The sequence below is a fragment of the Amblyomma maculatum genome, chromosome 1, assembly GCF_055883805.1.
Source record: "Amblyomma maculatum isolate TAMU_Amacu chromosome 1, ASM5588380v1, whole genome shotgun sequence".
Classification (NCBI taxonomy): Eukaryota; Metazoa; Arthropoda; class Arachnida; order Ixodida; family Ixodidae; genus Amblyomma; species Amblyomma maculatum.
Window position 1 is genome coordinate 327,800,297 of NC_139344.1, and position 11,132 is coordinate 327,811,428.

Sequence of the window (11,132 nt, forward strand, 5' to 3'; positions counted from 1 at the left end):
ATGCGGGTGCGTCTGGCAGACGCACCCGCCTGAGACTGGGAGGAGTTCCCCCGCAAGGCTAGGCCGCCTTTTGTCCACGCGCAAACAAGGCGAGACCACCGCGAACAGAGAAGCTATTACTGTTGCCGCCTTCCCTACGTTCACCACCTTCCCTACCTTCCCCATCACCACCTTCCCTACCTTCCCCATCACCCCTTCCCGGCTCCCTCGCGACTCCTTTAGAGCGTTGCGCGAAGACTTAACTCGCATTCCCGAGGAACAGGGGAAGGAGGGGCGCCACTCTGGAGCACCAGGCCCCGGGCTGTCTTTGGCTTCGACTTCGGTTTCGGCTTTTGTCTTTATTCCCGACTGCATGAGCCTAAAGGCAGTGTACAACAGGCACCGAGAGCTTTGCCTCATGGGCTCTTAATCAGGTATACGCAGCCTTCCGAGAGATGCGCCCGGACCTGAAAAGTGAAGGAGGGGTTTGCTCGGGTACGCGTGGAAAATGAGAACTTCTAATGAGTTTGCTGGGCGAGATTCTCAAGTCCGACGTCAATGTATGCCTACGCTGGATTTGCTGGAGCATACATGTCTTTTCGGCGGAACTTCGAGCGTTCTAGTTTGCGCCAAGAAAGCTCTGGTTGAAAAGAGTGTGTCGACAACCTTCACTGATAGGACTGAATTGTAATCTGTTCTGACAGTGACTGTTCAACTATATATATATCTGTATCCCCCTTTGTTGCCCCCTTATATGTCCACGAATGAATTATCGCTTTAAAAAATTACCTAAGACCCGACAGGCAATGGGGCTGCCAAGTAAACTGTGTGTGTAATCGAGAATGACAGTGAGATCACAAATTTTCAATTATGAATTCGAAAAATAACCCGCCTGGCATTCTATGTTTGTAGGGAAAACGCGAGCAAGCTTGTAACCAAGGTGTGCCCAACAGTCCCAACTATAAAGAGGTTTTGTAATATTTGCTTTTCGTCAATGTATCTTTGTCCCCAGAAGTGGAAGGTAGTAGCATTTCTAGGTTTCATCAATGAGTTACGGCTACAAGGGATGATCTCAAGTTTTCTGTGGTGCGACTAGCATTTTTGTGAATAATTACGAGTGCGGATGTGTGGCCCAGGCAACAAGGCTCACGGCTGTTGTTGACAATGCGTGCTTAATTCATTTTGGAAATACTCAGTGCACACGAATGAGGACAAAGACGAGAGAAGAAGAGAAGTTCTAAGCTGCGTTTAAAGATGCAGAGATAAAGCCATGGATGTTTTGGTCATGGCGACATACCATGTGCCGAACTTCGTGGGAGTTAAATCGCTACTAAACGTTTCGTCAGCAAGTGATTTTCCAGCCCGGGAGTTTCCCTTTTTCGGATATTTTGAAGAGCAATATTTGGTGAAAATGGAGATCAAAAATGGAATTAATCGTCTGGTTTCATAAACGTAACATCCATCTTGATGTATCTCACACAATTTCTAAATGAAAATTTTTAAATGTAAAGATAGATAGATGGATTTATTGAAAGAAAAAGCAGAGAGGTTGGCCGGAATAATTCAAATCTGGCCTGCTACTCTGCACTGGGGAAGGGGAAGGGGATAAGAAAGAAGATCATGATGGGTGACGATGTGGGAGAAGGCATATGAAATATCTATGCAGGCACAGTAGCTTGCATCATGTAAAATGTAAAAAAAAGCGATCATCCTATATAGCTCTATACCCTCCCATTTTCCTCCCCTTTTAATCTATGTCACTTCCGCTACCTAGCTGTCACTTTCCTGTACCTTTCTGTCAATTCCACCTGCCCCGGGTGCTCAGAATAACAGGAACGACCGGGGCCACCATCATATTTCCATTCCGTTTAATTTCCATGTAATCAACTATACTACTGCCACGACTAGTTTTCAAGCTCTGTCGGAAGAAAGGGAACTGACCCCCCAAAAAAACGATTTTTGGGTCCAAATGAGCAAACTTTTTGTGACAAAATTTAACACCGCAGTCGTCCACCAGCTTTCCGATCGCCGGCCCGTGGCATTGCGCTGGAAATTTCCTGTTGCTGAATCTGGATTTAAAACTAAACTTCTATGCAGACGCGCAGCATTAGTATCGAAGCGAAATTATTAGCTAGGTGGACACCTCGTTCCCTTAACCCTTTTGCGAGTACATACTGAGTGAATAATCACACCATACGCTCAAATTAAATGTGTAACGACTCACTTTTTATTTCTTCACATTAATTTTATGAAACTTCTTGATACCGTGTGGTCTCGTTAACTGTGAAAATAAAACCGCAGAAATAACAGGATAGAGGCAAGGAGACAACACAGGGTGGTACTGACAACCAACATTAAAACACATTTGACTTATATAGATCAAACGCGCGTAATCTGCCAACAATCACAAAGTGGGTGGGTGTAAACAGGAGCATACAAAAAGACTGCAGACATTACTATAAATCACGACGTAGATGGCATGAAAGGTGCGAAAAATGGCACAATCAGCGTTAAAGTGGGTTGAAACGTGAGAGTACAATACAACTGCGAACGCTTCCCCTTAAAGTTGATCGTGCCTTTTTTCGCTGCTTTCATGTCATCTACGCGGTGACTGTTATCATGACAATTGCAGTTACTTTGTACACTTACGTTTACGCACACCCACCCACGTTGAGATTGTTGGCAGATTACGCGCGTTTGATACATATAAGTCAAGTGCTTTTTCAGCAAATATTCGTTGTCAGTACCGCTCTGTTATGTCTCCTTGTCTCCGTCTTGTCGCTACTGCGGTTTCATGCTTACGACGTCCCACCAACTGGCCTACAACCAAGCTCGTTTAAGGTCCCGTTAAGTAGCGCAAACCATCAAAGAATCTGTGCTCAACTATGTCAGCAAGCGATATGCTCGTGACTCTTCGCTCACGACGCCAACGCGGACGCCGACACATACGCCGGATTTTCCGGTGAATGGGTCCTTTAACGCTAAAAGATGAACTACTGAGTTTGCTACACCTTAATAATTGGGCAACGAAGAAAAAAAAAATCAAGGCGGGTATGCCCTGGAAATCACAGCATGGACTCTCTGAAAGATTTGAAAACCATCGTTCCCCTGTCCACGGGTGGTCATTCCACATTTTCAATCTGCACAAAAGGGAGAAGTGAATGGGCTTTCACAACAATGGCATGCTAGAGAGTTTCATTCGCACCTCGAGTCGATATCAAATTCCCGCTCATTCTTCCCGCTATTCCTTTCGTCCGCTCCAACGCGCACGAACAAAACGCGACAGTGGCGAGTGAAAGCGCATAGGCTCCGAGAACCAAACAGAGAAAAAAAAATGAAAAGGCTAAACAGAAATGCGTAAGCCTGCAATGAAGCGCGAATCTCTGCGGCTGGCAAAGAACAGGTGTTAGAGAAAATGCGAGACTGCGAGCACTCGTTCCTCGCAGTAATGCCTAGAGGCGACAGAGAATGAGAGGAGGCTGTAGAGATCGAAAGTTCGACCGCTAAACACAGTCCGAGACGGCACGGTGATGTCACGGGACCACCGCGCAAATCACGATCTTCCATAGCGCACCGGTTCCGCACCCGCACACAATGGCGCGGAAATGGACGTTGCTCCCCCTAGTGGGCGGGGGCGGCTACACGTGCCGCTGCCTCATTGTACGCCGCGTTATTCTCTTCCTTCGTTCTACTTTTTTTTTTATTCTGTTTTATGCGAGCCGACAAACACACGAACGAGATTATATGTCCTAGTTGATGCATTCCGAGACGTTTGTTTGAGACGAAGCGGCGCCTCCTCGCCGGGCTTCTTTCGGACGTCCATTACTCTGCATAGCATTGTGCGGCGCTTGGGAGCTTCGATCATTCAGAGTAAGCTGGCGTTCATTGGAAGTGAAATTATCGATGCGCCGTCAACGCGCCGTCAAGACGTAAATGCTTCCCCTGCCAACTCAGCAGTCTGGTTCGTCTGGGAAAAAAAAATTGGAGTTGGTGTACGCGATGGGAATTATTACGGCGGCTTTGTCAATAAAGCGGAACGCAGACAATTGATCAAGTGCGTTTTCCTTTTCTGTTGATCTCAACTGTGGGTCTAAACCCGCAAACATTTGTTCATACTTTTAGAGTTGTTACTTTTTAGCAGTAATACGGAAAGTTGAGCTAGTTGGCACATGATTGCAAATTACGAGCGCTGCGACGGAGAACATGTTCTCCGTCGCAGCGCTCGTAATTTGCAATTACTTTTTAGATGCACTTTCAATCCACCCCCCCCCCCCCCTTCCCCCCAAGTTTTACGTTGCTGATATCAGCTGCTTGCTTTATCGACTTGCGGGAGTTTTTTATGTAAGGCTGCTCCAGTTCCTTAGCGTAGTGATTGCTACCTAGCTTCGTGCAACGTAGTGCCAGTTCCAAACACGGAATGTGCCGAAAAAAATAAAAATATATATATTTGTGCGTAATTAAGTTCTGGCTTTTTTATATGCGTCCCTAAAACAGAAATTAAATACGGACGCTGAACGTTGAGAGGACAGGGCGAAAAATAGAACATTTTTTTTTGAAATACTAAAAATAATCGCCACGATATAAAATACTAAAGAGAGAGCGGTATATGAGTCTTTCCAACGTCGTAGCAGTTCTCATGCTTCAACTAAGCACATATATTGACATTTCGATGCTGCGATCTACGAGTTCAACTAGACGATGCACCTCACTTATTCGCCCTCAGTTCGTCAGAAATCTCGAATGTTATTATTGAACAAAAATTGATGGCTATGATTGGCGGACGAAACGCGATAACTGTCTCTCTCTCTCTCTCTCGTCAATTCCAATATTGATTCCATTATATTGCCCCGGCCAATATACTCTAATTCTGCATCTATTCATATCACATTCCTATACGTAACCACTTTTATTCGTTTTCTCTGAGTCATTATCAGTCCTGAATCGTTATTGGGCAGCTTCTCCTTTCTCTCCCCTCCGAGGGGAAAGGAGGCTTCCCCTTATCTTCCAGGGTTGGCAGGTGGAGACGCCGGACAGTTTTAGCCTTTCTGTAATTCCTAGTGCTATCCCATTAAAAGGCCACCCTGCAAAGAAGAAGGTTGACACGTTTCAGATCCCTTATCAATGTATAAGCGCGCGGCATTTTGGCCTGATTAGTGTCTTAAGATATTGCGACTCCCCTACTGCCTGATCAGACTTTATACCGTCAAAACTCCAGGCTGCGTCAACTTCATTATTATAGTAGCTGAACACGGTTGGGCACGCATACTGGCTTTTGTTGTTGAGGACTGCGTGCGAATGTCCCTCAAATGTTGCATCCGCAACGAGTATACCAATCTACGTTGAGCGTCATTCCAACATCTTTCGCATATAGATTAAAACATGGATGTCTCTCGCCCGCATCCTGACTCCTATTGACGACGAAGCAGAGGTTCCGACTACCATTCGTTTCGGACCGGCTCCTTCCGAATAAGCCCCCGGTCCCTTCGAATGCCTTGCACAGCGAGCGTCCGGTGGAAGCCCCATTCATAAGACAGCCTGCGAGAGAGACAGGCGTAGCGAAGGGACCATGTCCGCTTCGTGTTGTCCACACTCTCTTCGTCTTCCTAAAACCCCGCACGCTTTCCGCAGCGGAGCACCGACGAACTCTTATCGGCTACTGTGCGAACCAGAGCACCTGCGCGTGTCACTTCGCTTGCGGTTGCCGCCGCGCTCCCGCGGTCTCCCATTCAGCGCGAGAGTGTACAGCAGCGAGCTGAGCTCGCGCTTGCTTCGACCAACAATGCCGGCCGCTTTATGGATTGCCCCCGTGCCGAGCGCGCTCCTCCGTAATTGGCCTTCTCCTCACAGCTGCTGGGCTGGGAGGCGCTCGCAACGGAAACTGGTCCGTCCTGCAGCCTGCCGCCAAGAACTTCGTTTCTCAGGGAAAAAAGGGCGCTCTTTGTTCGCCGCTTGGCGGCCCGCATGTGGGTAGGTAGGCCACGGGTTCAATATATCCATTATTTTTTGTTCTCTTCACATTCGTTGATGCGCCGGGTCTTTTTTTTTTCTTTTTTTTTTTCACCAGCCTTTTTTATCCGGTCGCTCGTTTCCTCTTGCATCTGAAAGGAACCCTTGTTATCGAGTTTCATCTGCCACTTCGCACAGCGCGGGCTGGAAGAAGAGCAGCAGCGATGCGAGGAGTGAAAGTAAGGAAGAGAAAAATAAAAAAAAAAAAAGAAGATGGAGAAATTTTCAGTATATGCATGCCTCTCGTTTTTGCCTTCGTTCCTGAAGAGAACCGTCACTCGGCATAACAGCCGAACGCTAGTTTGTCACGTATGATGGCGCTGCACCTGGCGTGTCAGAAAATTGGAAGACGTGGAGCTTTCTGGCATTTCTTAAACGCTTTAGGCGACTAAAGCGACATCATCGTCAGTAGAGCAGCGCCAATGAGCGGCTCCTACACATTCAGCTCGCCTCGCTCACTCACTCACTCGCTCGCTCACTTACAGGCTCAATCTAATTAAACGTTACTTTCCACAGAAGCTTACTTGGAAACGTTCTACATCACGGCCGCCCATAGAAGTTTGCACGCATTCATACCTGTTTTGTAGAAAAATAAACGGGTTTGATATTAGTGAGAAACGTCACAGGTTACCGTAATTAAGGCTGCGATTTGGGTAAGTGGGTATGAACTCATGGTTTAGTAGCGTGAAAAAACAGCCAAGACGTGGAGCCCATAAAACAGGCGCTACACAAAACAACAGCTCTGCGTGCTGCGCTGTCCTTTGCAATCTGAAACCATGAACGTTGTCGCAGACATTAATGTCCTCGGTTTGGAGCCCCATAAATAAATCTACGTACACTTTCAGACTGTTTCAAGTAGATATATAAATGACTTCTACGAAGGGAATCATTATTTGCATTTAATTTCTGTGCATTTTGTATCTGCATTCGCTTATGACTACAGCACAGTACAATATGGCGGAGTTAACGTCACTCATCCAGGTTGGGCTTTGGCATTTGGCACCAAGCACATTCTCTTAATCACCTAGCCTAGGCTCAGCTTATGACAAACTGATTAGAAAATCGCACTTTGAATTCCCATCGGTGACAGTGCGTGACTTATTGAACCGTCTTGACAAATATTGCCCACGTGACCAGATGGCTACCAGGCTATGGCGGTTCGAACGACAGCTTTCACCAGAAGGACAAAGCGGCCATCAAAGAGATAGCGTGATTTCTCTTTCTGGAGTCGCCATCAGAAGAAAGAAGGACAGCAAAGGACTGAAAGTATTACGAGATAACTTCTCGACTTCCTACTTTTCAATCATCTGTCAAAGAAGAGAGGAAGTTGTCCGGGAACTGGCTCGAATTTCGAGTCACAGGAGACACGCGTGTCACTCGCAGCGATACATATATAGTCCTTCCACCGCAGTTTCCGGTGCACTCCTTTCTCACCCTGAGTTCCTTGGTACCTCCCCACAGTTCCCACACGTTTACTTATTTGTGTTTCTTTTACTCCGAGCTTAATGATGTACCCTTCCGCTAAGATTTCTCGATGCCGATGGCACAAGACGCCTCTTCTGAAGTATAGTTCTTCCACTTACCACAAACGCGCACAACGCGCGTCTTTCTTCCCTTCAAACGTGAGTACTGTAAGTATAACCACAAACGCATACAAGAAAAGAAAAGCAGAAGAATAAAGGCGACAAGCTGCCTGGGAAATTATATATGTTCGCTAAATGCGAATCTGAATTTCTTTCCCTACCACGCTAATAAAAAGGAGGATGCTTGAAAGTCTTTCTAATGTAACTTTATGAGCCAACTACACAGCTTCAATCCGCCAAAAGTAATTTCGAAAAAAAAAAATATATATATATATATATATAGTAGACATTGTTTGCTTTTGAAGCATGGGCCAGGGATATTCAAACAGGATGTCACACAACTTTCCCGATTATCCTATTTTATTCTAACAACAGTTTCGGACGGTAGACCGTCTTTCTTCAGGGTAGAATTGAGAAGAGAAAGTTATGTGACATCAGGTATATATATATATATATATATATATATATATATATATATATATATATATATATATATATATATATATATATATGTGTGTGTGTGTGTGTGTGTGTGTGTGTGTGTGTGTGTGTGTGTGTGTGTGTGTGTGTGTGTGTGTGTGTGTGTGTGTGTGTGTGTGTGTGTGTGTGTGTGTGTGTGTGTGTGTGAAGGAAAGAAGCCAACAGTCGGCGAGGCCAAGGAAAGCGTTGGGGATGGTACTTTATGTCTTTTTTTTTTAATGTTTACTTGGATAATCACAGAAATTAGTAATGTAATCTGTTTAGGGGAAAGATAGTTAAACACAAAGTAGAAGAAAAAACAACGTGCCGATAGTGGGAACCGAACCCACGACCTCCGAATGTCGCGTCCGGTGCTCTTCCAACTGAGCTACATCGGCCGCTGTCCCCCCTGCTACTTGCTTGGGTATTTATGTTGTCTGTATACGAACCTTCAGAGTGTTCACCAGCGCCACCCTCAACCACAGCGGCGGACGTGGAACGTCCTTTGTTACCGCCAGCATCACGTAGAACGTGATCAAGAGCGAGGGCGAAAGCTGTGCTAGAACCCTCTTACGCTACCTACGGCTTCAAGACTGCCAGAACCGAGACCCTTGTAAGCTACAAGCAGATCAATTAAGGGGAAATGAGGGTGCTCGTTATAATACATGAAGGAAAGAAGCCAACAGTCGGCGAGGCCAAGGAAAGCGTTGGGGATGGTACTTTGTCTTTTTTTTTATGTTTACTTGGATACTCACATAAATTAGTAATGAAATCTGTTTAGGGGAAAGGTAGTTAAGCATAAAGTAGAAGAAAAAACAACGTGCCGATAGTGGGAACCGAACCCACGACCTCCGAATATCGCGTCCGATGCTCTTCCAACTGAGCTACATCGGCCGCTGTCCCCCCTGCTACTTGCTTGGGTATTTATGTTGTCTGTATACGAACATATATATGAACATGTATATGAACATGTATATGAACATGTATATGTCTTTATATGAACACTCTCAAGGTTTGTATACAGACAACATAAATACCCAAGCAAGTAGCAGGGGGGACAGCGGCCGATGTAGCTCAGTTGGAAGAGCACCGGACCGATATTCGGAAGTCGTGGGTTCGGTTCCCACCATCGGCACGTTGTTTTTTCTTCTACTTTGTGTTTAACTATCCCCCTAAATTATTAACTATTTCCCCTAAACAGACTACATTACTAATTTCTGTGATTATCCAAGTAAACATTAAAAAAAAAGACAAAGTACCATCCCCAACGCTTTCCTTGGCCTCGCCGACTGTTGGCTTCTTTCCTTCATGTATTATAACGAGCACCCTCATTTCCCCTTAATTGATCTGCTTGTATGTATATATATATATATATATATATATATATATATATATATATATATATATATATATATATATATATATATATATATATATAATCTTTCAATAGACATGCAGCCTTGCCCCTTATATTATGGTATAGCGTTGTAGGGATAACAGCACCACGGTGCTGGGTGTCGTCTGAGGACACCGATAAGACCATTGAGAGGTGGTCGCCCTTGTCGATGAGCAATATCATTGCGCATCGGCACATCATTTTCGTCGTCCATCCAGCATGTTACAGCTGGTATGGCGTGTGCCAACAGCGGCGAAGACTGTCCAACACATGCAGTCTCCGTGGAAGCAGTTGCAGCAACTGAAGAACAAAACGATTTTTTTTTTTTTGTCGCGTAGTGCCAAACGGGGGTGAATACCGCGGCAATAAAATGGGAATTTTACATTCGACTCCCCGCTTGTCCATGTGCTTAAAAGAAACAAATAAAAAAAGCGAATAAATCTTTGATGTCAATGCATAGGATGGTCAAGATGCGATTATCACGTCAAAGGGCGAGATATCGAGTGAGCAATTTAGAAAAAAAACATAGGTTTAACGGAAGCGAGTTTTATATACTGCTTGTGAAAACATTTTACTAACGTTTTGTTTCCGGGCTAGTTGGCTCATGTTTGGTTCGTGAAAAATTGTGAAATCATGGACGACGACAGCACTTTAAATTGTAGGTACTCAATTGGGTACTAACGAACTTCGTTCTGCTTTTGTAATTTTACGGGTGCAGTGACCGATGACTGAATACAGACGTTTTTGAGCCAGTCTGATGCTGACTGATCGGAGAGTAATGACTCCCTAATTTGCTAACGATGCTCAAGACATGGACGGGCTAGGCGAAGAATTAATAGCTAAAATCACAACTCCGCCGCAAGGGAGTATAGGTACCAGCAGGATTTTGTTCACTGACAGCGACATTTCTCTTTACCAGATGGCACATTACCAGAGTCAGACTGGCTGAAGTTTTCTTTAAAATAAGATTTTTCGCACGCTGAATGACAAAACGCTCCAGAAATGAAGCAGCTTGGAGACAGAATTTAAAATGACTGAAGGACAATGGGTTACACCTCAGAGTACAGAGTGACGATCCAAAGTTTGAGGAGCAAATTGAAGAGAGCACCCTGTTGCTAATGGTCTTCGGCGCTGTACCAGAGAGTAATCAGCGAAAGTAGTCAAATGACAAAAGGAAGGCGATCGAAGTCGTCCAATATGATGTTACAACCACATAAAATGTGAGCTCACTGGCATCCACGTAGGAAATCACTGAATAGCTATTCGCAGTAGGAAATTGCTTGTTAAAAATTTCACACAATTCTTCGATACGATCGACATGCCAGCAGAGCAGAAAAAAGGAGAAGAGAGACTGATAAAGCTAAAGTTCTCAAGAAAGACAATCTAGAGGTGGGGAACCTTAAATTAATTATAAATTGAAAAGCAGAGGCACCTGAGAGAAAACTGTTATATGGGCAACTGATATATTTTGAATGAGAAGCAAGACGACCAATATAGTTTCTCTACCACAGATGGGGTGAGGTAACGGCAGAACGTGATTTGTCACTATCCCGAGCATCCCAACCTCAAGATGAAGAAATGCTGGAAGCCTGATGTCAGCACGAAATCCACAGTGTCTTTCACTCACTGCTGCATTTTCCTTTGTCTTTCACGCAGGAAGGAGCTCCTTCCTCCACTGTCACTCGCATTAAGTACTATACCCGATTAGG

General features: G+C 45.0%; 1 non-coding gene across 1 annotated transcript; it reads left to right on the forward strand.

Annotated features, from left to right (window-relative positions):
* The first annotated feature begins 9,090 nt into the window (after nt 1-9,090).
* On the forward strand, nt 9,091-9,162 carry TRNAI-GAU (transfer RNA isoleucine (anticodon GAU)). The gene has a single exon. It is a non-coding gene; the product is annotated as a tRNA-Ile (tRNA).
* Nucleotides 9,163-11,132: the final 1,970 nt, after the last annotated feature.